The sequence below is a fragment of the Polypterus senegalus genome, chromosome 15, assembly GCF_016835505.1.
Source record: "Polypterus senegalus isolate Bchr_013 chromosome 15, ASM1683550v1, whole genome shotgun sequence".
Taxonomy (NCBI): Eukaryota; Metazoa; Chordata; class Cladistia; order Polypteriformes; family Polypteridae; genus Polypterus; species Polypterus senegalus.
Window position 1 is genome coordinate 117,270,589 of NC_053168.1, and position 25,373 is coordinate 117,295,961.

At 41.1% G+C, this 25,373-nt stretch overlaps 1 protein-coding gene across 1 annotated transcript in view; it reads left to right on the forward strand.

Annotated features, from left to right (window-relative positions):
• Positions 1–15,587, forward strand: part of LOC120516091 (zinc fingers and homeoboxes protein 1-like) — a 35,381-nt gene extending 19,794 nt beyond the window's left edge. Inside the window, exon 4 of the mRNA XM_039737550.1 lies at positions 14,448–15,587. The gene's annotated coding sequence lies outside the window, so the exon portion shown is untranslated. The remainder of the gene's footprint in view (positions 1–14,447) is intronic.
• Positions 15,588–25,373: the final 9,786 nt, after the last annotated feature.

A 25,373-nucleotide genomic window follows, 5' to 3' on the forward strand; every position in this document is an offset into this window, starting at 1 on the left:
AGAGAGCGCTCGCAAAGAAAAGCAAACAATCAAAAAATCAATACGTGCTTTTAAGTATACAGAAGCACCGCGATCAAGCTGCATTTTGTAGAGGAGCGTCCGTGTCCTCTGTGCAAACAGCCCCTCTGCTCACACTCCCTCCGTCAGGCAGAGAGAGTGAGAAAGATAAAGAGAAGCAAACAAGCACCGCTGCGAAGCATATCTTATAGCATTGAGGAGTTTTAGTTAATATGTAATACATGCTCTGATTGGGTAGCTTCTAAGCCAACCGCCCATAGCATCCCTTGTATGAAATCAACTGGGCAATCAAACTGAGGAAGCATGTAACCTAAATTAAAAGACCCATTGTCCGCAGAAAGCGGCGAACCAGCGAAAAATCTTTGATATATATTTAGATGTGCTTACATTTAAAATCCGCCAAAGAGTGAAGCCGCGAAAGTTGAAGCGCGATATAGCAAGGGATTACTGTAAACTGCTCAAAAAAATTAAAGGAACACTTTGAAAACACATCAGATCTCAATGGGGAAAAAGAAATCCTCCTGGATATCTATACTGATATACAGTCATGTGAAAACATTAGGACACCCTTTGAAAGCATGTGGTTTTTGTAACATTTTTAATAAATGGTTATTTCATCTCCGTTTCAACAATACAGAGAGATTAAAGTAATCCAACTAAACAAAGAAAACTGAAGAAAAGTCTTTTCAAGATCTTCTGTAAATGTCATTCTACAAAAATGCCTATTCTAACTGAGGAAAAGATAGGACACCCTCACATGTATTCCCTCTTAAATTGGCTCAGATCTCACACAGGTATATCACACCAGGTGCACATAATTAGTAGATCGTTACTCTGCATGTTGAATGAGGCTTGCCCTATTTAAACCTCAGACATTTAGTTTGGTGTGCTCCTGACTGTTGAAGTGAGAGTGAGCACCATGGTGAGAACAAAAGAGCTGTCAGAGGACTTCAGAAAAGATTGTAGCAGCCTATGAGTCTGGGAAGGGATTTAAAAGATCTCAAAAGATTTTGAAATCAGCCATTCCACTGTCCGGAAGATAGTCTACAAGTGGAGGGCTTTCAAAACAACTGCCAACATGCCCAGGACTGGTCGCCCCAGCAAGTTCACCCCAAGAGCAGACCGCAAGATGCTAAAAGAGGACTCCAAAACCCTAAAGTGTCATCTCGAGAACTACAGCAGGCTCTGGCTACTGTTGATGTAGAAGTACATGCCTCTACAATCAGAAAGAGACTGTACAAGTTTAACTTGCATGGGAGGTGTGCAAGGAGGAAACCTTTGCTTTCCAAGAGAAACATCGAGGCCAGACTGACATTTGCCAGAGATAAAGTTGACAAAGACCAGGACTTCTGGAATAATGTTCTTTGGACAGATGAGTCCAAAATTGAATTATTTGGACACAACAGCAGAGGACATGTTTGGCGTAAACCAAACACAGCATTCCAAGAAAAGAACCTCATACCAACTGTGAAGCATGGAGGTGGAAGTGTCATGGTTTGGGGCTGCTTTGCTGCAGCAGGACCTGGTCAGCTCACCATCATAGAATCCACGATGAATTCTACTGTGTATCAGAAGGTGCTTGAAGAACATGTGAGACCATCAGTTAGAAAATTAAAGCTGAAGCGGAACTGGACCATGCAACATGACAATGACCCAAAACATACTAGTAAATCAACCAAAGATTGGCTGAAAAGAAGAAATGGAGAGTCCTGGAATGGCCAAGTCAAAGTCCAGATTTGAATCCCATTGAGATGCTGTGGGGTGACTTGAAAAGGGCTGTACGTGCAAGAAACCCTCAAACATCTCACAGCTGAAAAAGTTCTGCATTGAGGAGTGGGGTAAAATTTCCTCAGACCGATGTCGAAGACTGGTAGATGGCTACAAGAACCGTCTCACTGCAGTTATTTCAGCCAAAGGAGGTAACACTCGCTATTAGGGGCAAGGGTGTCCTATCTTTTTCCTCAGTTAGAATAGGCATTTTTGTAGAATGACATTTACAGAAGATCTTGAAAAGACTTTTCTTCAGTTTTCTTTGTTTAGTTGGATTACTTTAATCTCTCTGTATTGTTGAAACGGAGATGAAATAACCATTTATTAAAAATGTTACAAAAACCACATGCTTTCAAAGGGTGTCCTAATGTTTTCACATGACTGTAGACTGGGTAATGTGTTAGGAACGAAAGGATGCCACATCGTTTGATGGAAATGAAAATGATCAACCTACAGAGCCCTGAGTTCAAAGATGCCCCAAAAATCAGAGTGAAAAAATATGTGGCAGGCTAGTCCATTTTGCCAAAATTTAATTGCAGCAACTCAAAATTGTATGCAGCACTTTGTATGGCCCCTGTGTTCTTGTATACATGCCTGACAACATCGGTGGCTGCTTCTAATGAGATGACAAATGGTGTTGTGGGGCATCTCCTCCCAGATCTGGACCAGGGCATCACTGAGCTCCTGGACAGTCTGAGGTGCAACCTGGTGGCATTGGATGGACCAAAACAATGTCCCAGAGTTGTTCTATTGGATTTAGGTCAGGAAAGTGTGGTGGCCAGTCAATGGTATCAATTCCGTCATCCTCCAGGAACTGCCTGCATACTGTCACCACATGAGGCCAGGAATTGTCGTGCACCAGGAGCCACTGTACCAGCATGGGGTCTGACAGTGGGTCCAAGGATTTCATCCTGATACCTAATGGCAGCCAAGGTGCCTTTGTCAAGCCTGTAGCGGTCTGTGTGACCCTCCATGGATATGCCTCCCCAGACAATCATTAACCCACCACCAAACTGCTCATGCTGAATAATGTTACAGGCAGCATAATGTTCTCCATGGCTTCTCCAGACCCTTTCACTTTTGTGACGTGCTCAGGGTAAACCTGCTCTCATCTGTAAAAAGCACAGGGCACCAGTGGTGCATCTGCCAATTCTGGTATTCTATGGCGAATGCCAATCGAGCTGCATGCTGCTGGGCAGTGAGCTCGGGGCCCATCAGAGGACATGGGGCCCTTGGGTCACCCTCATGAAGTCTTTCTGGTTGTTTGGTCAGAGACATTCAGACCAGTGGCCTGCTGGAGGTCCTTTTGTAGGGCTCTGGCAGTGCTCATCCTGTTCCTCCTTGCCCAAAGGAGCAGATACTGGTCCTGCTAATGGGTTATGGACCTTCTATGGCCCTCTCCAGCTCTCCTAGAGTAACTGCTTGTCTCCTAGAATCTCCTCCATGCCCTTGAGACTGTGCAGGGAGACACAGCAAACCTGGCAATGACACGTATTGATGTGCCATCCTGGAGAAGTTGGACTACCTGTGCAACCTCTGTAGGGTCCAGGTATCGCCTCATGCTACCAGTAGTGACACTGACCGTAGCCAAATGCAAAACTAGTGAAGAAACAGTCAGAAAAGATGAGGAGGGAAAAATGTCAGTGGCCTCCACCTGTTAAACCATTCCTGTTTTGGGGGTCATCTCATTGTTGCCCCTCTAGTGCATCTGTTGTTAATTTCATTAACACCACAGCAGCTGAAACTGATTAACCGCCCCCTCTGCTACTTAACTGACCAGATTAATATCCCATAAGTTTCATTGACTTTATGCTATACTCTGATTAAAAAGTGTTTCCTTTAATTTTGAGCAGTATATATATATACTGCTCACAAAAATTAAAGGAACACTTTTTTTATTGGGCCTGGCATGAAATCAATTAAACCTGTCTGATAATTTTCTGGTTGGTTAAGCAGCTGAGGTCATTGTTAATCACTTTCAGCTGTATTGGTGTTCATGGACTTAACGACAGGTGCACTAAAGTGGCAACAATTAGAAAACCCTCAAAACAGGACTGGTTTTACATGTGGAGGTCATTTCAAGTTTCTCCCTCTTGATCTTTTTTGGCTGGTTTTCCACTCATGCTAGTTTTGGCTTGAGTAATCATCTCTACTGGCAGTATGAGGTGATTCCTTAACCCTACAGAAGTTGCACAGGTTGTCCAACTTCTCCAGGATGGCACATCCACACGTGCTGCAGCAAGAAGGTTTAATGTGTCTCCCAGCACAATCTCCAGAACATGGAGGAGATTTCAGGAGACTGGCTGTTATTCTCGGAGAGCTGGACAGGGCCGTAGAAGGTCCTCAACCCATCAGCAGGACCGATACCTGCTCCTTTGTGCAAGGCGGAACAGGCTGAGCACTGCTCGTGCCCTACAGAATGACCTCCAGAGGGCCACTGGTGTGAATGTCTCTACCCAAACAATCAGGAACAGACTTCATGAAGATGGCCTGAGGGCCCGACGTCCTGTAGTGGGCCCTGTGCTCCCTGCCCAGCACCGTGGAGCTCGACTGGCATTTGCTCAAGAACACCAGAATTGGCAAGTCCGCCACTGGCGCCTGTACTTTTTACAGACGAGAGCAGGTTCACCCTGAGCAGCTGTGATAGACGTGAAAGAGTCTGGAGAAGACAAGGAGAACGATATGCTGCCTGCAACATCGTTCAACATGACAGGTTTGGTGGTGGGTCAGTGATGGTCTGGGGAGGCATATCCATGGAGGGACGCACAGACATCTACTGCGTAGGAAATGGTGCTCTGACTGCCATAAGGTATCGAGATGAAATCCTTGAACCCATTGTCAGACCCTACGCTGGTGCAGTAGGTCCTGGTTTCCTCCTAATGCACGACAATGCCCGGCCTCATGTGGCAAGAGTATGCAGGCAGTACCTGGAGGATGAAGGAATTGAAACAATTGAATGGCCTTCACGATCCCCTGACTTAAACCCAATAGAACATCTGTGGGACATTATTTTGGTCCATTAGGGCCGCCAGGTTGCTCCTCAGACTGTACAACAGCTCAGGGATGCCCTCATACAGATCTGGGAGGAAATGCCACAAGACACCATCCGTCGTCTCATTAGGAGCATGCCCGACGTTGTCAAGCATGCATACAAGCTCGTGGGGGCCACACAAGATACTGAAAAGCATTTTGAGTAGCAGAAATTAAGTTTTTGAAAAAATGGACTAGCCTGCCACATCTTCATTTCACTCTGATTTTAGGGTGTCTACACAATTGAGCCCTCTGTAGGTAGAAAACTTTTATTTCCATTAAAAGACTTGGCATCCTTTTGTTCCTAAGACATTGCCCTGTCGTTATTTGTATAGATATCCAACTTCATATTGAGATCTGATGTATCTAATGTGTTTCTTTAAAGTGTTCCTTTAAATTTTGTGAGCTATATATATATATATATATATATATATATAGCAATTCTGCAAGCATGCATGAAATACTGAACATTTGTTATAGAAACATTTCACTTAATAAACAACATATAAAACCTGTGTAGCTCCCTCTGATCCTAAACTGGGAAGATGTAATTTAACAACACATGTAAAAATAAGCAGATTTTGTCAATTGAGAGTGCTTAATGACACACTTCAAATATCCAGCTATTCAATAATATCTGAACTTAATACACTCTCAGTCTACCTTGAGCATTGGAAAGGCTCTATGTAAATAAAATTTATTATTATTATTGTTATTGTGATTATTATTACGTACAAATACTACATACATTCCTGGACCAGGGGCTCCATGTATAAATGGTGCGTACGCACAGAAATGTTGCATAAGAACGTTTCCACGTTCAAATCGTGATGTGTAAAACCTAAACTTGGCGTAAAGCCACACACATTTCCACGGTACCTCATACCCTGTCGTATGCAAGTTCTCTGCTCAGTTTTGCAGACTGGCGGCGCCCAGCGTCAAAGCAGTGCTACTGTTCCTATGTGGTTTATCTTTCTTTTTCAGATCCACATCCCTGACGCGGCTTTATAAATGCACTGAAATTAACCGCATATTGTTTATTAGTTTAAGGCATCTGATTGTAATTAACCTGTAACAATATAATGGTCCACAGAATGGTCAAACTATTCCAAATGACATAGCTGTTTTAACGTTGTTACTATCACTGCATCTTCTTTTTCTTCTTAAAGCTGCTCCCGTTAGGGGTTGCCACAGCGCATCATCTTTTTCCATATTACTCTCACTGCACCACTCTCAGCAGCTGATTGGAAAGAGAATTATCGGGATACAGCATCAAGGAAACGCTGCCTCAGCCATGCTTCCTATTTGAACTGCTCTCACACGGCAAACGCTTCAGAGCCTTTCCTGTACGGACCTCGCGGTTCAGAAAGAGTTTCATCCCAAGAACTCTAAACACACTCTATCAGTCCATCATGTGCTCCTTGTAGAACTGTTTGTACTTAGTACAATTACCCCACTGTAGACTTGCACTACAGTTATAATATTGCACAACCTGAGCCACTTTATAAAAGTGTGTATTTACATATGATGACAATATCATTTTTAAGGTGAAATGCAGCAAAATATGTTTATTATATTATACAGATAAAACTTCATTTAAATAATCTATATTGTTAATAATTAAAGGACACAGTGTCGCTATGCTAGCAAGGACCTGGCGCTGCTCCGTTCACAGATTGTTCCTGCCTCGCACTGTATGCTTCACTGGGACTGGCGTGAAGGATAGAATAATTAAACATGTACTACAAAGATATTTCAATGTTCCTTAAAAGTTTTGAAGAATCGGCGTTATAAGCATACAGATGGCTTAACGTCTATTACAGAGCTGATTGTGTGGTGATTGGGTATTTGGAGAAAGAAAAGGAAGGACAGGAATTGGGGGTTAGTACGTTTTGAAAGAGACAGTACTGCAGCAATAAATTATTTCATCGAAGGTCGTGCACGATCACTGTGCCACCGTGTTCCCATGTTTAATAACATGCTTTAACTCCTATCATCATGAAAATTATATCAAGTATACATCTCAGTATTTTAATTATTCAAAGAGTTGTGATATTACGAATGTAATGGATTCTGTGTCCTGTCGGAGGAAGACATAGCACGGAAGCACGTAGTGATTCACACACACAGAGCACATAGAAGATCAAATACAAAACAAAGCATTTAACGTGCTACTTTAGTTACGATGTGATTTGAGAAACTAGTAAATTAAAGGATTTTAAGATGAAGTTTATGATGTTCAACTTTAATCTCAAAATTTCCACTTTAATCACATAGTTTATTTTGTCATTAAAGTTGACATTTCGAGCTTTTTTCTCACTGCGTCCTTATTTTTTTTTTCTTTTCTCTGTACCCTAATAAGCTTTCATATGACACTCAGACAGTGGGCCAAGATTCTCCTTTTCATGGCGACTTAGATATCTGACAACTTTTATTTCGGGCACTGTGCGACTTTGTCAACTTGAGGTTTCGAGTTTCTCTAACACGCTATGTCACTCCATCAACTTCTTTCTGTTGTTTATACCGTTTAAACCAACAAATAGTATGTTTTTCCTTGCCTCCTATTGGTATTTACTGAAATTCTTCCATTTCCCCCCGTGCTTTTGCCATTGCCTTTTCACAGAACGCTGAGCTTAAGGGCTATTTATAATGTTTTGCATATTCAAAGAGGCGTAAATCTGGGAGAAGACTGGGCAGGACAGCAGGCGCGTGCACGTCCGTTACTTTTCACGCTGACCGGGATTTATGGAGCTTTACACCAAGTTTAGGTTTTATACATCGCGATTTAAGCGTAGTAACAGGAGAACGCAACATTTTTGTGCATACGCAACGTTTATACGTGAGGCCCCAGGTGTTTAATCCTTTGAACTTGATGGTCAAAACTCCAGGGTCGGCCACAGAATTGCCTGATACTCTGGAAATTCCCCAGGATTCTCGCAGTTGGCTTGCTCTGCAGCATTACAGTCAAGTTTAAGGTACGCTGTCATATTCTTAAAAGCACCCTATGCTGTCGAGTATGCATTTGCGTCTCCACCATCCAGAGGTTACACTTGGCATTGATACATTGTATGATTTTAAAGGTATTTTTTTTTTAAAAAAGGTCTATAAAATACAGTTTTTTACACAGAGGAACTTATACAAAAAGTTCTTTAAATGCCATATTGAATTCTCCTATATGACATTGCATTGGTTTTCTGAATGTCCAATAAATTTCCAACTTTCATATCACAGTCAGGGCTGTCACAGAACTGGTGGACATGCTTGTACCCCAAAAAATGGAAGGATTTCAGCTTTTGAGTGCAGCCACACTTGCTTCACTGTGTTTTCTGGTTTGCCTAGTAGGTTAACTTCAGTGTAAGAAGTTGCACTTGGTTCCTGCATTTGTACGTCACCAATTTGATTGTTTCCTAACCAAAATAACAGGCAAGTCTTTCTCCAAAAAATTCCCCATGGCTCTCCGCTTTCAAATAAAAGCTCATTCACCTTCTACCCACAGCAATCAAGACAAAATTAAATAAACCAACTCACCTGCAGCATGCTTGAACTCTGCATTTTTGTGCATTTACATAACATTTGTGAATTTGCTAAAGTTGACTTTCTGCTTTCAGCTGGGCAGAAATGAATGATACAGTGGTACAGTTCACACTTAGTAAAAAAAAAAAAAAAAAAAATCATTAGAATTATAAATTTTGTATATACTTGAAAATTATTTGTGCAGAATTCCAGGTTTTGCTACCTTGGGAATCTTTCATAGTGCAACTTTTTCATTTCTACTCTTCCTAAAGTTACTCAATTTAAGACAGTCAAATCCGACAAAAAGAACAAAGACCATTTTTTCTTTAAATATGTTAAATGGTACTGAAAAGTATTCCAGAATACAATCATACAATTACCTTAATTTAGCATTTGGACCCTGCACTTCAGTTTCCCATCGCTAAATCCATTTTCTGTCCAGCATTCAAATCAGTACTGCGTTGTGCCAAAAGGTGGCAGCACTGTGTATAAAGTCATATGCCATGTGTGGGACGCTGGCCACCTGCACTGTGGCTGAAGATTTGTATTACCGATAGTCTTATAATGATGACAGATTAATTCTTTGCATTATTTAAAACCTTTTGCATGCGCTGTGTTTGTGTTGTTACAAATATTCACACAATTATCTCATTGAGATTACTAGTCTGTTTTTAAATCTGATTACCGTCGGTCAGACCATCTCTTTTCAGTACATCAGATGAACAAATGCTGGTGTGAATGGTAAAACACCAAATGTTCTGCTCTAACAACTGAAGTGTGCTTTTTTTCTGTTTTTATTCTAGTTCACTTGACTTTTAGGAAGTAACTTTTTAATTTCTCCTTGGGACAACTAAAGTAGCTATCTGTCATATAGTGCCTTTATGTCTGTCTGTTTGCCTCTTCTTGTTTATATTATATATCAATCACGTAGTGCCTTTCCTTTCTGTTTCTCTCTCATCAGACCTTGATATAAATCATGTTATCAGTATCTTAAAATTAGTAGATAAGACTGGCTGTTTTGGATGCCCCACAATCCTTCGCTTGAATAAGTGGTTTTAGAAAATGAATGAATGGATGAATTTTAGTTGAAAGTAAAATTTGTGTACACAGGCTTTCTTGAATGAAACATCAGAAAAACAAGGTATAGAATTGGACAAGAGCATTCATCAGTGTTGGAATTAGTTTTGAATCTCTGGAATCTGCTTCATCTGCAAACAAAGGAAAAACAAATGAATTTGCTCTGACCCTTTGGTACACAAACACACATACTGTAAGCCTACTACAGCAGTATAGTGTCCATTGTTGTCATGGAGCTCCAAAAAGTAGAAGCATGCATACTCCACCCAGACGGTACCCCAGCATGTAATCGGTCTTGAACTCCAAATGGTTAAGAAATGGAAGTGCCATCCACATTTTCACATAAATTAAACAAATGGAAAAAAATCAGATTAGAAAACAATGATTAGCATTCCCCATAGACGGTTATTCCTGAAAACTCGTACATGATTCATGTACTGTATACTCGTATTGATTGATATTTTGTGAAAGTGAAGATACAATTGTGAAGAATATTGTAATCCTTATGGATGCAAAGTTTGCTTTGGCGTATTTAATATCAACATTGAGTGGCTCTAATTAGTACCGGAGGGTTGAGATGGGGGTCCAAAGTATGAGAGTCTGTTAATAGGGTATGCTGTTTAGTCAATGCTGTCTTCACAAACCCAAAGGCATAAGTAATTGACATCTATCTCTGTATATTGTGGGGAATGCTGGAATTTATTTAATTTCATAGAATTTGAGGTCCTATCCTTCCATTGCCTCAGTCGGACTGTTGCAGAAGGAGAGTAAAGTCCAAGTTCATTGTTACCATTAAAATGTAGGCAGGCTCTTTATGGGCTCCACTGGCAATAATTCATTACTGGCACAGCTCACAAGATTCTAATGTGCAAATATATACAACATGATCAGCACAGACTCCATAGCTTCTAGGTGAAATCTCAGCTGATGCACCAATTGTTTGTGCACTGGCTCCCTGGCTGAGGTATGTTAAGGGTAAGGAGGGCATCCGGTAAGCTGATTTGTGGTTTCTATTCCATAAAATGGAGTTCTTCATTTTTCATCCATTCTTGTTTATAATGGTATTGGAGCGTGTTGTATGTTGGCTGGACTCTCGGGTAAAAAATTTAGTATACTTGATACATGTGACAGTATTACTGTCGGTATACTACTACAGTCCATTCAGAGTGTTTGCTAATTAACAATGCAGACTGTTTGTTAAATGTTTGAATTTGTGGAAAGTGCTGTTTGCTACTTTTCTTACCCAGGTTTATTATTTACTAGTCACATTACCTGTTCCAGAATGGTTATAGAATACATTTTAAAATGCTTGATATCTCTTGTCCAATGTGAGCCCTCAGCACCTTTCCTTGTTATACACGTGTGTCTGCGCGTCTGTCACATGGCTCTCCATCTCTCAAATGCGTTTCCCCTTAAAGCTGACACCTCATATTCCGTTGTTTTACGGCACCTTTCTTGCTTTCTGTCCACTTTTATACTTCCTTTCTTTGAAGGCAACTCTTAGGGTGTCAATTTCTCCATTACTTGTCCTCATGTGTCTCACACTCGCACTTCCTCTGTTGACCACATCACCAAAGCCAAACTGACCAATCAACTGCCTTAGAGGATCCAGACACATAAAACAACATTTATTTCTATAGCACATTTTCATGCAAATAATGTAACTCTAAGTGCTTTACATGATGAAGAAAGAGGAAAAAAGACAGAATAAATAATTAAAATTAGGGAACAATAATTCACATAGAATAAAAGTAAGGTCCGATGGTCAGAGAGGACAGAAAAAAACGAAAAAATAAAATCTGCAGGGGTTCCAGGCCACGAAACCACCCAGCTCCCTCTAGGCATACACAGAGCCTCGCTTTTTATTAAATAGTATTTTTTTTAAATCACAAACAACCAGCCAGATGAGTTAGTAGTATTAGTGCATGTGCTTTGCTGGTCTCCCCGATCCACTCAATTAGTTTTTGTATGTATACAGGGGGTCCTTAGGTTATGACACAGTTCCGTTCCTACAACAGTGATGTAACCTGAATTTTGGTGTAAGTAGAAACACACTCTAGCCTAAGTCACTTACCTAACCTAACACATTTGCAAAATCATAATCTAGATCATAAAAACACAATCTAAGCCTGAGAAAAAAGAAAAGGACATAAATATACTGTACTGTACGCTGTACTGTAGTAACAGAAAAAATGAGTGTAAAAAATGCTTACCTTTATTCCTTCTCGTCTCAATTTAAGTTTTTATGGAAGTGAGTGTTGTAAACTCGAAACGTTGTAACCTGAGGACACCCTGTATGTGTGTGTGTGTGTATGTATGTGTATGTGTGTACATATATATATATGCATACACATACACAGTGGTGTGAAAAACTATTTGCCCCCTTTCTGATTTCTTATTCTTTTGCATGTTTGTCACACAAAATGTTTCTGATCATCAAACACATTTAACCATTAGTCAAATATAACACAAGTAAACACAAAATGCATTTTTTAAATGATGGTTTTATTATTTAGGAGAAAAAAATCCAAACCTACATGGCCCTGTGTGAAAAGTAATTGCCCCTTGTTAAAAATAACCTAACTGTGGTGTATCACACCTGAGTTCAATTTCCGTAGCCACCCCCAGGCCTGATTACTGCCACACCTGTTTCAATCAAGAAATCACTTAAATAGGAGCTGCCTGACACAGAGAAGTAGACCAAAAGCACCTCAAAAGCTAGACATCATGCCAAGATCCAAAGAAATTCAGGAACAAATGAGAACAGAAGTAATTGAGATCTATCAGTCTGGTAAAGGTTATAAAGCCATTTCTAAAGCTTTGGGACTCCAGTGAACCACAGTGAGAGCCATTATCCACAAATGGCAAAAACATGGAACAGTGGTGAACCTTCCCAGGAGTGGCCGGCCGACCAAAATTACCCCAAGAGCGCAGAGGCGACTCATCCGAGAGGTCACAAAACCCCAGGACAACGTCTAAAGAACTGCAGGCCACACTTGCCTCAATTAAGGTCAGTGTTCATGACTCCACCATAAGAAAGAGACTGGGCAAAAACGGCCTGCATGGCAGATTTCCAAGACGCAAACCACTGTTAAGCAAAAGAACATTAGGGCTCGTCTCAATTTTGCTAAGAAACATCTCAATGATTGCCAAGACTTTTGGGAAAATACCTTGTGGACTGATGAGACAAAAGTTGAACTTTTGGAAGGCAAATGTCCCGTTACATCTGGCGTAAAAGGAACACAGCATTTCAGAAAAAGAACATCATACCAACAGTAAAATATGGTGGTGGTAGTGTGATGGTCTGGGGTTGTTTTGCTGCTTCAGGACCTGGAAGGCTTGCTGTGATAGATGGAACCATGAATTCTACTGTCTACCAAAAAATCCTGAAGGAGAATGTCCGGCCATCTGTTAGTCAACTCAAGCTGAAGCGATCTTGGGTGCTGCAACAGGACAATGACCCAAAACACACCAGCAAATCCACCTCTGAATGGCTGAAGAAAAACAAAATGAAGACTTTGGAGTGGCCTAGTCAAAGTCCTGACCTGAATCCAATTGAGATGCTATGGCATGACCTTAAAAAGGCGGTTCATGCTAGAAAACCCTCAAATAAAGCTGAATTACAACAATGCTGCAAAGATGAGTGGGCCAAAATTCCTCCAGAGCTGTAAAGACTCATTGCAAGTTATCATAAGCGCTTGATTGCAGTTATTGCTGCTAAGGGTGGCCCAACCAGTTATTAGGTTCAGGGGCAATTACTTTTTCACACAGGGCCATGTAGGTTTGGATTTTTTTCTCCTAAATAATAAAACCATCATTTAAAAACTGCATTTTGTGTTTTACTTGTGTTTAATATTTGACTAATGGTTAAATGTGTTTGATGATCAGAAACATTTTGTGTGACAAACATGCAAAAGAATAAGAAATCAGGAAGGGGGCAAATAGTTTTTCACACCACTGTGTGTGTGTGTGTATATATATAATTATTTTTTTATTTATTTTTTTTTTTTTAAAAGCAAACCATGCCTTTATATATAATACGCTACCGTGGCTGTTTTAAATCACCTGTAGCTCGCAAACCGTTTGGCCTATTGACCTGAAATTTGGTAGACATTTACAGTACTATGTAATGTCTACTATCCGCTTTCGGAGTGATGATTGACCTCCAGGGTTATTCCTCTTTTTATTTTTATTTTACTTTGTAGAATCAACCAGCAGGGCGGCCACGCAGTATATGCGTATGCGCGCTGTTCTCATCCCTACCACCTTCGCCGTCACTTCCCATACCTCTTCATATCTTAAATCATTCTTGAGGCAAATTGAAGATTTAAGTGCCAGCTTAAGTGAAAAATTAAAGAAAACTTGTTAAGTAATTGCTACACAAACACTGACTTAATCAGTTTTAACGCGAAAAGATGCTAATGAAAGAAAAGAAGCGGGCCGCTAGGGTGGAGACAAAAAGAGCTGCTCAGGAAGCAGCAAGCTCATCAACCTCTGAGCAAACTAATGGTAAACAGAGAAAGAGGATGAAAACTAGGAATGCTCAAGTCAAGTGTATTCTGCAGTACGCCGTTACTGGTAATAAGACATTATCACAGTATAAATTGGTTTTCTTTTCCTTATCATTGGAGTCCTTTTTTAATTTTCTGTTTTAACACTTTTAAGTGCGATTCCATACTGCGTGCTGGCATTAAAATAGTAATGTGATTGTTATGTTTGTCCAGGAGTAATTGCTTTTTAATACTAAAAAATTTTATTTTTCTCACAAAGAGTAAAAGTAAATGCATGTGTATCATAATGGTCAGTATAACTAGTATCAATTAGCTGAATGTCTCGACTTTTTTCATGATGTAAATTCAGTTCACAAGAATAATTGCTTCTGCTGCTTAGTAATCATAACTTCCCTAATAATAATGGCTTCTGATTCAAAGAGAACAAGACCAAACGTACAAAGGTATGTTTTGCTGTATTGTATGTATAGGAGTCCAGAATATGGATTCTAACTCATATTGCAGTAATCGCCTTGTTTCTGCCCGCAGGTAGGTTCTTGAGGTAGAACAGAGAAGACCAGAGGCAGGAGCCTTCAGTCATAAACACCAGGCCTTGGTTTTATTTTTCTGATGCAAAGACAACTTTCAAAAATGTTTTTCAGTGAAGAGGTGAACTATGGTGCCAAAGCAACAGTGCTGCAACGGGAAGTGCTCGCTGCACTCCGCACAGAAAGCTGTGCTGGTGCATTTGTACAAGTCGTGGCCGTTTTATTGTACATCCTGCACTCTTTCTATGATGATGATGTAAAATCGCTGATCTCAATTTGTTCATCTTTAATGACCACTAGTTTTTACGAAGGGTTTTATCTAGATTTTCTAAAATGCTTGTATTGATGCTGTAAAATGTATATTGACATGCTTTCTGTTTTCTGTTAACCGCACAGTTAAATGACCAAACTTTATAAAGTGCAAGCTTGTTAGTGTGCAAGGGATAGTTTAGTTAGTTTTCTTTTTGTTTTAATATGTAAAGAAGAGAGTGGTGTCCGCTACTGTTTGTTGAAACCAATAGGTATCTGTTGAACTTGTGTCAAGAGTCTCTTTGTCAACTCAGTATTCGGGAGTGACGTTTGATCATTTTTACTCCAGCTATGCTCTAGAACAGCCAATGGTTCAGACATCGAGATAAAGGTGTTAATGTTATTAATTGCACTGTTTCAGGTTGATTCGTTTTAAATATTTTGAAAGAAATGGTTTGCTCTATAGTAATGTAATATCATTGTTTTTATATATCAAAATCAATGTCATACTTTTAAATCTAATAAAGATCTTGAAAAGAACACACAGACAAAATGTCCAGTTGATATCTACAGTCTTTTGGCTTGCATTGTTTGCTTAATGATTATAGGGGTGGAAAAATTCTAATCAAAAATTCATTTTTACTTTGCTAAAATGATAATCGTGACTTGACCAGACTGTGTATTTTATACTTTGTTGGTATTTATTTGATGCAGCAGTAGAGTTTAGTATTTTTGTTAAATTAAGAGAAAAGTCTTTCTTTCTTTCTCTCTCTTTCTTTCTTTCTTTCTTTCTCTCTTATCTGCAGACATGTTTTCCATGACTGTCCACAGCCAGCTACACTTCATAGTGTGAAAACCATAGAAATGTCATAATAAAATATGTATGAATATATATTTATTGTGTTCTATTGCTTCTTTCTCACAGTATTTGTATTTTTATGTGGTTTTCCACATTTTGCATTTGAACTTTACTAAAAACTTGTTACGCAGAGCAAGAGGGCAGCAGGAAACACCCCACTGCTTTCTGTTAATGAAGGAACGTATATTTCAATGTAACTTATTTTTCTACAATAAAGCTTTATTTATAAATTGCTTAATTGTGATGACTTCTAAAACATTGCCTCTTTACAGATGAGAAAGGTTTGAATAAGCTGATATGGTAATAGCATGCTATAATCTTATTTAAAGAAGAATGGAATCTCTTCAAGATCACTTGTGTTGTAAAATGATGCTATGATCTTATTCTGATCTTCTGTATCAGAATGAGCATCGCTGGTCCTGGAAGACTGCAGCTTTTTGTTCAAAACCAGTTGCTTAATTAAAAATCAGTTCTGCCAAATATCAGGTCTTATTTAATTTCATGGTTTAGTGTTTTCAGCTCTAAACCCAGCCACAGGGGATGCACAAGCCAGTGTGTTTCTTCAGGCCAGTCCCAAGCCCAGATAAATGGGGAGGGTTATGTCAGCAAGGGCATCTGGTGTAAAGTTTTTCCAAATCAATATGCGGACAACAATACAAATTTCCCATACCCAATTGGTCGAGCCCCAGGTTAACAACGACCACCACCAGTACTGTTAGCCAACAGGGTGCTGACGGAAATTAGGTTACTGTTAGCCAAAGGGGGAACCATGTCCGGAGGCAGGAGGAGAGCAGGAAAGTAAAGAGAGTGGAATTGAGGGTAGGAACTCTGGATGTTGGCAGTATGACTGGTAAGGGGAGAGAGTTGGCAGATATGATGGAGAGAAGGAAGGTTGATGTATTGTGTGTGAAAGAGACTAAATGGAAGGGGGAGTAAGGCCAGGTGGATCGGAGGTGGATTCAAATTGTTCTATCATGGTGTGGATGGGAGGAGAAATCTGAAGGAGATTGAAGACTGCAAAGTGGTGGCAAGGGAAAGTGTAGCTAAACAGTATAGGATAGTGGTCTGTAGGATGACGGAGATCAAGAAGAGGAAGAGAGTGAGGGCAAGAGCCAAGGATCAAATGGTGGAAGTTGAAAATGGAAGACTGCAAGGTTGAGTTTACGGAGGAGGTGAGATAGGCACTGGGTGATAGTGAAGAGTTACCAGAAAGTTGGGAAACTACAGCAGATGTAGTAAGGGTGACATCTGGACAGACGATGGAGGAAAAGGAAACCTGGTGGTGGAATGAGGAAGTACAGGAGAATATACAGAGGAAGAGGATGGAAAAGAAGTGGGATAGTCAGAGAGATGTAGAAAGTAGACAAGAGTACAAGGAGATAAGGTGCAAGGTGAAGAGAGAGGTGGCACAGGCTAAAGAAAAGGCATATGATGAGTTGTATGAGAGGTTGGACACTAAGGAGCGAGAAAATGATCTGTACCGATTGGCTAGACAAAGGGACCAAGCTGGGAAAAATGTGCAGTAAGTTAGGGTGATAAAGGATAAAGATGGAAACATACTCACAAGCAAGGAGAGTGTGTTGGGCAGATGGAAAGAGTACTGATGAATGAGAAGCCGCTTTTCTACTGCATAGTACGGCACGACACGGTTCAGTACAGCTCACTTTTGCGGGGCTTTCCACTGGGAACAGTACCTGGTACCTGGTCCTTTTTTTAGTACCACCTCAGCCGAGGTTCCAAGCGTGCCGAACCGTTACCAAAATGTGACGTGTAAACTCTGCTGGTCACTGATTGGCCGGAGAAAATCGTCATTACTGCGTCACTGGCTATTCTTTTCTTTAAAGGTACAGACACGCAGAAGTTTCGAAAGTTCTCCAGCCACTGAGTGTTTGTAAAACCGGGAACAAGCACATCCCACCACTCTGAAGCACGGTTAAATGTCCAAACAGATAGTCTGTTGCGGCGACTTTTTTGCAAAATGTGGAAAAACAGATAGTCTGTTGCGGCGACTTTTTTGCAAAATGTGGAAGATCTGTAATATACAGAATCAGCATTTTAATGTTACACTGGCAGTTAAGTTCATTTTATGCTTTGCAACAGTGATAAAAGTTAGCTAGTGAGGTGCTTTTTTTAGATGCTTAACCTTGCGCGTCGTCGAGCTAAAGTGTTGTCGTTGTCTGCGTGTTGTTGTAAAAGTTCCACGGTGTCACGGCAGTAGAGGCGGCGCAACTCTAACGACACGTGAATAATCCCACCCACTCTAAAGCGGTACTAAACTGCAGTCGAAACGCAAACCGAGCCGAACTGAGCCGAACCAAGGTGAGCTGTACTGAACCGTGTCATGCCGTACTATGCAGTGGAAAAGCGGCTAGAGAGAAGAGGTTGGATGATGTGGAGATAGTGAATCAGGGAGTGCAATGGATTATCAAGGAGGAATTAAGGACAGCTATGAAGAGGATGAAAAATGAAAAGGCCGTTGGCCTAGATGTGACATACCTATTCAAGCATGGAGGTGTCTAGGAGAGATGGCAGTGGAGTTTTTAACCAGATTGTTTAATGGAATCTTGGAAAGTGAGATGATGCCTGAGGACTGGAGAAGAAGTGTACTGGTGCTGATATTTAAGAATAAGGGAGATGTGCAGGACTGCAGTAACTACAGGGGAATAAAATTGATGAGCCACAGCAGGATGTTATGGGAAAGAGTAGTGGAAGCAAGGTTAAGAAGTGAGGTGATGATTAGTGAGCAGCAGTATGGTTTCATGCTAAGAAAGAGCACCACAGATGTGATGTTTGCTCTGAGGATGTTGATGGAGAAGTTTAGAGAAGGTCAGAAGGAGTTGCATTGCATCTTTGTGGACCTGGAGAAAACATATGACAGAGTTCCTCAAGAGGAGCTGTGGTATTGTATGAGGAAGTCGGGAGTGGCAGAGAAGTACGTAAGAGTTGTACAGGATATGTACGAGGGAAGTGTGACAGGGGTGAGGTCTGCGGTAGGATTGACGGATGCATTAAAGTTGAAGGTGAGATTACATCAGGGATTGGCTCTGAGCCCTTTCTTATTTGCAGTGGTGATGGACAGGTTGACAGACGAGATTAGACAGGAGTCCCCATGGACTATGATGTTTGCTGATGACTTTGTGATCTGTAGCGAAAGTAAGGAACAGGTTGAGGAGACCCTGGAGATCTGGAGATATGCTCTAGAGAGGAGAGGAATGAAGGTCAGTAGGAACAAGACAGAATGCATGTGTGTAAATGAGAGGGAGGTCAGTGGAATGGTGAGGATGCAGGGAGTTGAGTTGGCAAAGGTGGATGAGTTTAAATACTTGGTATCAACAGTACAGAGTAATGGGGATTGTGGAAGAGAGGTGAAAAAGAGAGTGCAGGCAGGGTGGAATGGGTGGAGAAGAGTGTCAGGAGTAATTTGTGACAGACGGGTTTCAGCAAGAGTGAAAGGCAAGGTCTACAGGATGGTAGTGAGACCATCTATGTTATATGGGTTGGAGACGGTGGCACTGACCAGAAAGCAAGAGACAGAGCTGGAGGTGGCAGAGTTCAAGATGCTAAGATTTGCATTGGGTGTGACGAGGATGGATAGGATTAGAAATGAGGACATTAGAGGGTCAGCTCAAGTTGGACGGTTAAGAGACAAAGTCAGAGAGGTGAGATTGTGTTGGTTTGGAAATGTGCAGAGGAGAGATACTGGGTATATTGGGAGAAGGATGCTAAGGATAGAGCTGCCAAGCAAGAGAAAAAGAGGAAGGCCTAAGAGAAGGTTTATGGATGTGGTGAGAAAGGATATGCAGGTGATGGGTGTAACAGAATAAGATGCAGAGGACAGAAAGATATGGAAGAAGATGACGGGAGCATCCGAAAGAAGAAGTGTTTTCAGCTCTACCTTGTCACACCATTCTTATGTCGTAGATTTTTTTCCTTTCCAAGGATGTCATCCAAATAATTTGAAGCCTTAAATGGATGAGTGATTCTCAGTCCTTCATGTTTTTTACTTCAGTTTCCTTTCAAATATTTCATTAAACCAGATAAGATAGTTTGTGATGTATACAGCAAGCAAGTCTCACGAAGAACTACTGGTTCCTTTGTCATTTACATCTTACTGCTAATAAGGAGCCATTAAAAAATGTGAATGCAGTTGTTTAAGTAGAAGTGATTAAGGGTGGGCAGTGTTAAGAAGGGAGACCACTAAAATGAAGCAGAAAAATGTCACTTGAGCAAGAAGTGCTTCCTCAGCAAGAATTGACTTTTCATGAAGACTTATCGGGTTGGAACAAACACCTGCAGCTACTGCGGCCCTCTGGACTGACGTTGCCCAAATCCCCGGGTGTATATCATCGCCAGACTCTGCTCTTTCACCTAAAATTTCAAGACAGCACACTTTAGTGGTGGAGAATGCTGCAAATGAAAACTCATTTTAACAATACAGCGTTGTTTTGCCAAAAAACTAAACAACTGCATTCTCTTTCAAACAAGATGAATGTCATTGTTTAGAAACCGAAATGTTAAGCATTTAAAGTTACATTGAATATGTGGTATTTGTTCTCTTAAATATTGTTTTATTTAAATAGAACACTAAGCAAAAGGAAGAAATTTGCAGTGATTAGCACAGGACACGAAAGGACCCTGAATACCCCCAGGCAAGCCCAGGTGGTCTTGTTAACCATGAATTCCTGATACAGGAGTCGTAGAATTTGTTCTGCACGTGTATACGTAAGTAGAGCTGCTTACTCACTGGGTTTGAATTAGTAGCTGTGGTTGTGTGTTTGGGTTGCAAGGAAAAAGAAAAAAGTGCTTGAAAGTGCCAGTCTGTTGAACTGGGACATTCTGACTTGATGTACAGTGCATCCGGAAAGTATTCGCAGCGCATCACTTTTTCCACATTTTGTTATGTTATAGCCTTATTCCAAAATTTTTTTAATTCATTTTTTTCCTCAGAATTCTACACACAACACCTCATAATGACAATGTGAAAAAAGTTTACTTTTTAAAATAAAAACACCTGTGATTCAAGGCTAGGAAGCGATAACACAGAGAAGATGGCTCTGAAAGGCACATAGCGAAACCAGCTGGGTTGATGAATCAGCAGAAAGGCAACAAAAGGCTTTTGTTGTAAGCAAGGTCACACTCACATAATGCATGAAGAGAAAATCTTAGTAAATTCAGACATTAGCAAAAATATTAGAAGAATATATTAGAAATTAACTTTAGTGTAGAAATTAAGACAAATCAAGCATGCCAAGCAATGATTAAATGAAAGCACATGCTAGATTTCTTTTTAATTAAAGCTTCAGCTTCAGGTCACTATTATAAAAAAAAGTTGGAAGGTTTAAGAAAGAAAATGATGAGACGAAACCCATATATGGAATTGAAGCCTTGGCCAGTTAGAGAAAATTGGAACAGCATAGAAAAATAAAAATACCACGAGGGGGCCAGTGATAGGAAAGTAAGGAGATAATACGGGTTCCCATGGAAACTCAAGGTTCGGCCGGACAGGAGTAGAAGGGAGTCAGGGAAGATGGGTAAGAGAGCTCATTATAGTGAGGTCAGAAAAGATAAGCCCACAGATGGTAAGAGGAAGCCATCCACCCAGTCTTAGACCAATCAAAATAAGCCGAACAGACACCAAGAGGAGTAATGGACAGTAAAACCAGGTGCAGAATGAGCTAATCGAACGAGATAAAAATGATAAGAAATTGTTATAAAAACTTCAATTGCTGTAATGTTCAGGGCTCAATCACATTCAGCCGAATTGGGTTGAGTCCGTGTGGTTGATTTATTGCAATAAAGCCTTAAAACTCTGTCTGTCTGTCTTGAGTCCTAATAGCCTTTATTTTTACATAAAAAGCCTTCTGATGATGAATTTTTCGCCACAACAAGGGTCGTTGTCCTGCTGAAAGATGATCCGTCGCCCCAGTCTGAGGTCAAGAGCGCTCTGGAGCAGGTTTTCATCCAGGATGTCTCTGTACATTGCTGCAGTCATCTTTCCCTTTATCCTGACTAGTCTCCCAGTTCCTGCCGCTGAAAAACATCCCCACAGCATGATGCTGCCACCACCATGCTTCACTGTAGGGATGGTATTGGCCTGGTGATGAGCGGTGCCTGGTTTCCTCCAAACATGACACCTGGCATTCACACCAAAGAGTTCAATCTTTGTCTCATCAGACCAGAGAATTTTGTTTCTCATGGTCTGAGAGTCCTTCAGGTGCATTTTTGCCAAACTCCAGGCGGGCTGCCATGTGCCTTTTACTAAGGAGTGGCTTCCGTCTGGCCACTCTACCATACAGGCCTGATTGGTGGATTGCTGCAGAGATGGTTGTCCTTCTGGAAGGTTCTCCTCTCTCCACAAAGGACCTCTGGAGCTCTGACAGAGTGAGCATCGTGTTCTTGGTCACTGTCCTGATTAAGGTCCTTCTTCCCCGATCACTCAGTTTAGATGGCCGGCCAGCTCTAGGAAGAGTCCTGGTGGTTTCGAACTTCTTCCACTTACGGATGATGGAGGCCACTGTGCTCATTGGGACCTTCAAAGCAGCAGAAATTTTTCTGTAACCTTCCCCAGATTTGTGCCTCGAGACAATCCTGTCTCGAAGGTCTACAGGCAATTCCTTTGACTTCATGCTTGGTTTGTGCTCTAACATGAACTGTCAACTGTGGGACCTTCTATAGACAGGTGTGTGCCTTTCCAAATCATGTCCAATCAACTGAATTTACCACAAGTGGACTCCAATTAAGCTGCAGAAACATCTCAAGGATGATCAGGGGAAACAGGATGCACCTGAGCTCAATTTTGAGCTTCATGGCAAAGGCTGTGAATACTTATGGACATGTGCTTTCTCAATTTTTTTATTTTTAATAAATTTGCAAAAATCTCAAGTAACCTTTTTTCATGTTGTCATTATGGGGTGTTGTGTGTAGAATTCTGAGGAAAAAAAATAATCCATTTTGGAATAAGGCTGTAACATAACAAAATGTGGAAAAAGTGATGCGCTGTGAATACTTTCCGGATGCACTGTACATTAGGAGTGAAGATCATATATAATCTGTAACTTTGTGCTTTGTTCTGTGATAACAGTTTACATAGAAGTCGTATTCTGTTTAGATACAACTTGAAATGATTAACTATTCTGGGACCAGTGCCGTTCTTAGCAGTCTGTGGGGCTTACGCAGTTCAGAAATGTGCAGGCCCTGGATGGGGGTGGGGGGTCCAGGGTGTGGCGCCCCCCTGCAGCACAGGAAGGTGTTCAAATAAAGCGTCCGGAAAAGAACGCTAAAATTTAGGATGAGGAGGGTATCGTGACACACAACATTAAGGACTGGCACAGACGGCAGCAGTGCCGGGGCATGATGGGGCCCACAGCCCGACCAAAAAAAAAAAAAAATTGTAAGTCGGAGCCCCCCCTCATGATCAGGGTCCTACACGGATGCGTAGTTCGCATATGTATAAGAACGTCCCTTCTGGGACCTTTGGATGTTATTTAATGGCAGAGGGGTATTGCTTGAAAGTACCTTTTATCTGAGTGCTCACTGGTGGGACTGAAATGTTACTGATACATAATGTATGTATGTGACCAAAGAGATTACAGGAGCTGATCTCTTAAGACTGCTATGAGGAGCCTCGCTGCGCCCACTAGTTGGTGTAAATAAAGAATGTCCATGGAGTTTAATTGTAATGATGATTCAAGGCTTTTTTTTGGACTAATTATTTTCCTCAACAGGGTGTACACATACAATATCCATCCATTATCCAACCCACTATATCCCAACTACAGGGTCACGGGGGTCTGCTGGAGCCAATCCCAGCCAGCACAGGGCACAAGGCAGGAAACAAACCCAGGGCAGGGTGCCAGCCCACCACAGGGCCAAGACCAAGCACACACTAGGTCCAATTTAGGATCGCCTATGCACCTAACCTGGGGACGCAGACACGGGGAGAACATGCAGACTCCACGCAGGGAGGACCTGGGAATCGAACCCGGGTATCCTAACTGCGAGGCAGCAGCGCTACCCACTGCACCACCATGCCACCCACACATACAATATGCCCATTGTCAGTAAATTGTTACTGATTTCTAGGTGTTATTCAGAAGTTGAGTTATTGGTTTATTTGTCGTACACAGTTAACCTACTTGAACTTTATAATGTAGTCCAACATATTGGTGTTTTTTCATGCTCTTCTACGTCTTTATTGTCTTATAGTATATATGAGCACAAGAACAGTACATTACTCTGTATACTTTAAGATGAACAACGCCATGATGTTTTCTCTCACTTGGTCACCTTCCCTTAATGCCCCATTCTTCTCTCTCTTTGTCCGATTCTTGCTGTCTTGTATTGTTTGAGTTCTAGTGACGACAACAACAACATTTATTTATATAGCACATTTTCATACAAATAATGTAGCTCTAAGTGCTTTACATGATGAAAAAAAGAGAAATAAAAGACAAAGTAAGACTTAGAATAAGAGTAAGGTCCGATGGCCAGAGAGGACAGAAATAACAAAACAAAAAAAAAAAAATCCAGACAGCTGGAGAAAAAAATAAAATCTGCAGGGGTTCCCGACCATGAAATCGCCCAGCTGCTATCTGTTTATGATACCAAATGTTGAATTCTGAATTCCTGCTCATAACTAACCATCATCTAATGACTGACAGCTTTCCTCCGGAGTTTTATCATAAACCAAAATATAAGGCAGAGTCCCACAGTACTTTGGGAACATCCATGAGTAAAAGTGCGTTTTAATCAAAGGTCCAGGGTCGTTTACAATTCACCGCAGTGTCACAGAACAGCTTATTTTTAAAGACGTGGCATCCCTAATGTCCTAAATTTGATGCCAGCACCACCATCACTAGTGTTAACACTGTGGCCATTGTAGTCAATCTGCAGCACCACATTTTGTTATGTTGTAGTTTTATCCCAAATTCATTCTGTTCCACATCAAGTAACAATTAACACCCCAGAGTAACAACGTTAGAAAATGCTGCAAATGTATTAAAAATAAGAAACTGATATAATGATGCATTTTTTGTTTATAGCGCCTTTCCCATGCTCAAGGCACACATTAACACAAGTATCCTGACACTTTGTTGAAGCCCCTTTGGCAGTGATTTCAGCCTGAAGTCTTCATGGGTTTGGTGTGAAAAGCTTCACCTACCCAAATTTGGAGATTTTCTCTCATTCTTTTGCTCCAGGTCCCCTCAGGCTCTGTCAGGTTGGAAGGAGACCATCCGGTCTCTCTAGAAATGGTTAGGCTCTAGCTGGTGTCTACTCAAGCACATCCTTGGAGCTCTCCCTAAACCACTCCTTTGTTGTCTTGTGAACCTTCACCCCAGACTGAAGTCCAGAACGCTCTGAAGTTGTTTTTTTCTCCATTTAGTTTTCCCTCAACCCTGTCTAGTCTCCTAGTCCTTAACCCCCACAGCATGATGCTACCACCACCATCACCATGCTACACCACTGGAATGTTATTGCACATTTGATGAGCAGTGTCTGGTTTCATCCAGACATGACATTTAGAACTGAGGTCAAACAGTTCATCAGACCAGAGAATTATGTCTGTCATAGGCTGAAAGTCTTTGACGTGCTTTACTGCAAACTCCCAAGTAGGCTTTTATGAATCATCTGGCTTGTCCAACATGGTGGAGTGTTGCACTGATGGCTTTATGTCTGGAAGTTTCTCCCATCCCCACACAAATTCTCTGGAGCTCATCCAGTTTGGTCTCCATTCTTTGTTTTAGTAGCCATCCCCAGATCTGTGCCTCAACACAACCCTTTTGGACCTCATGACTGCAGGACCATCTCTAGACAGGACTG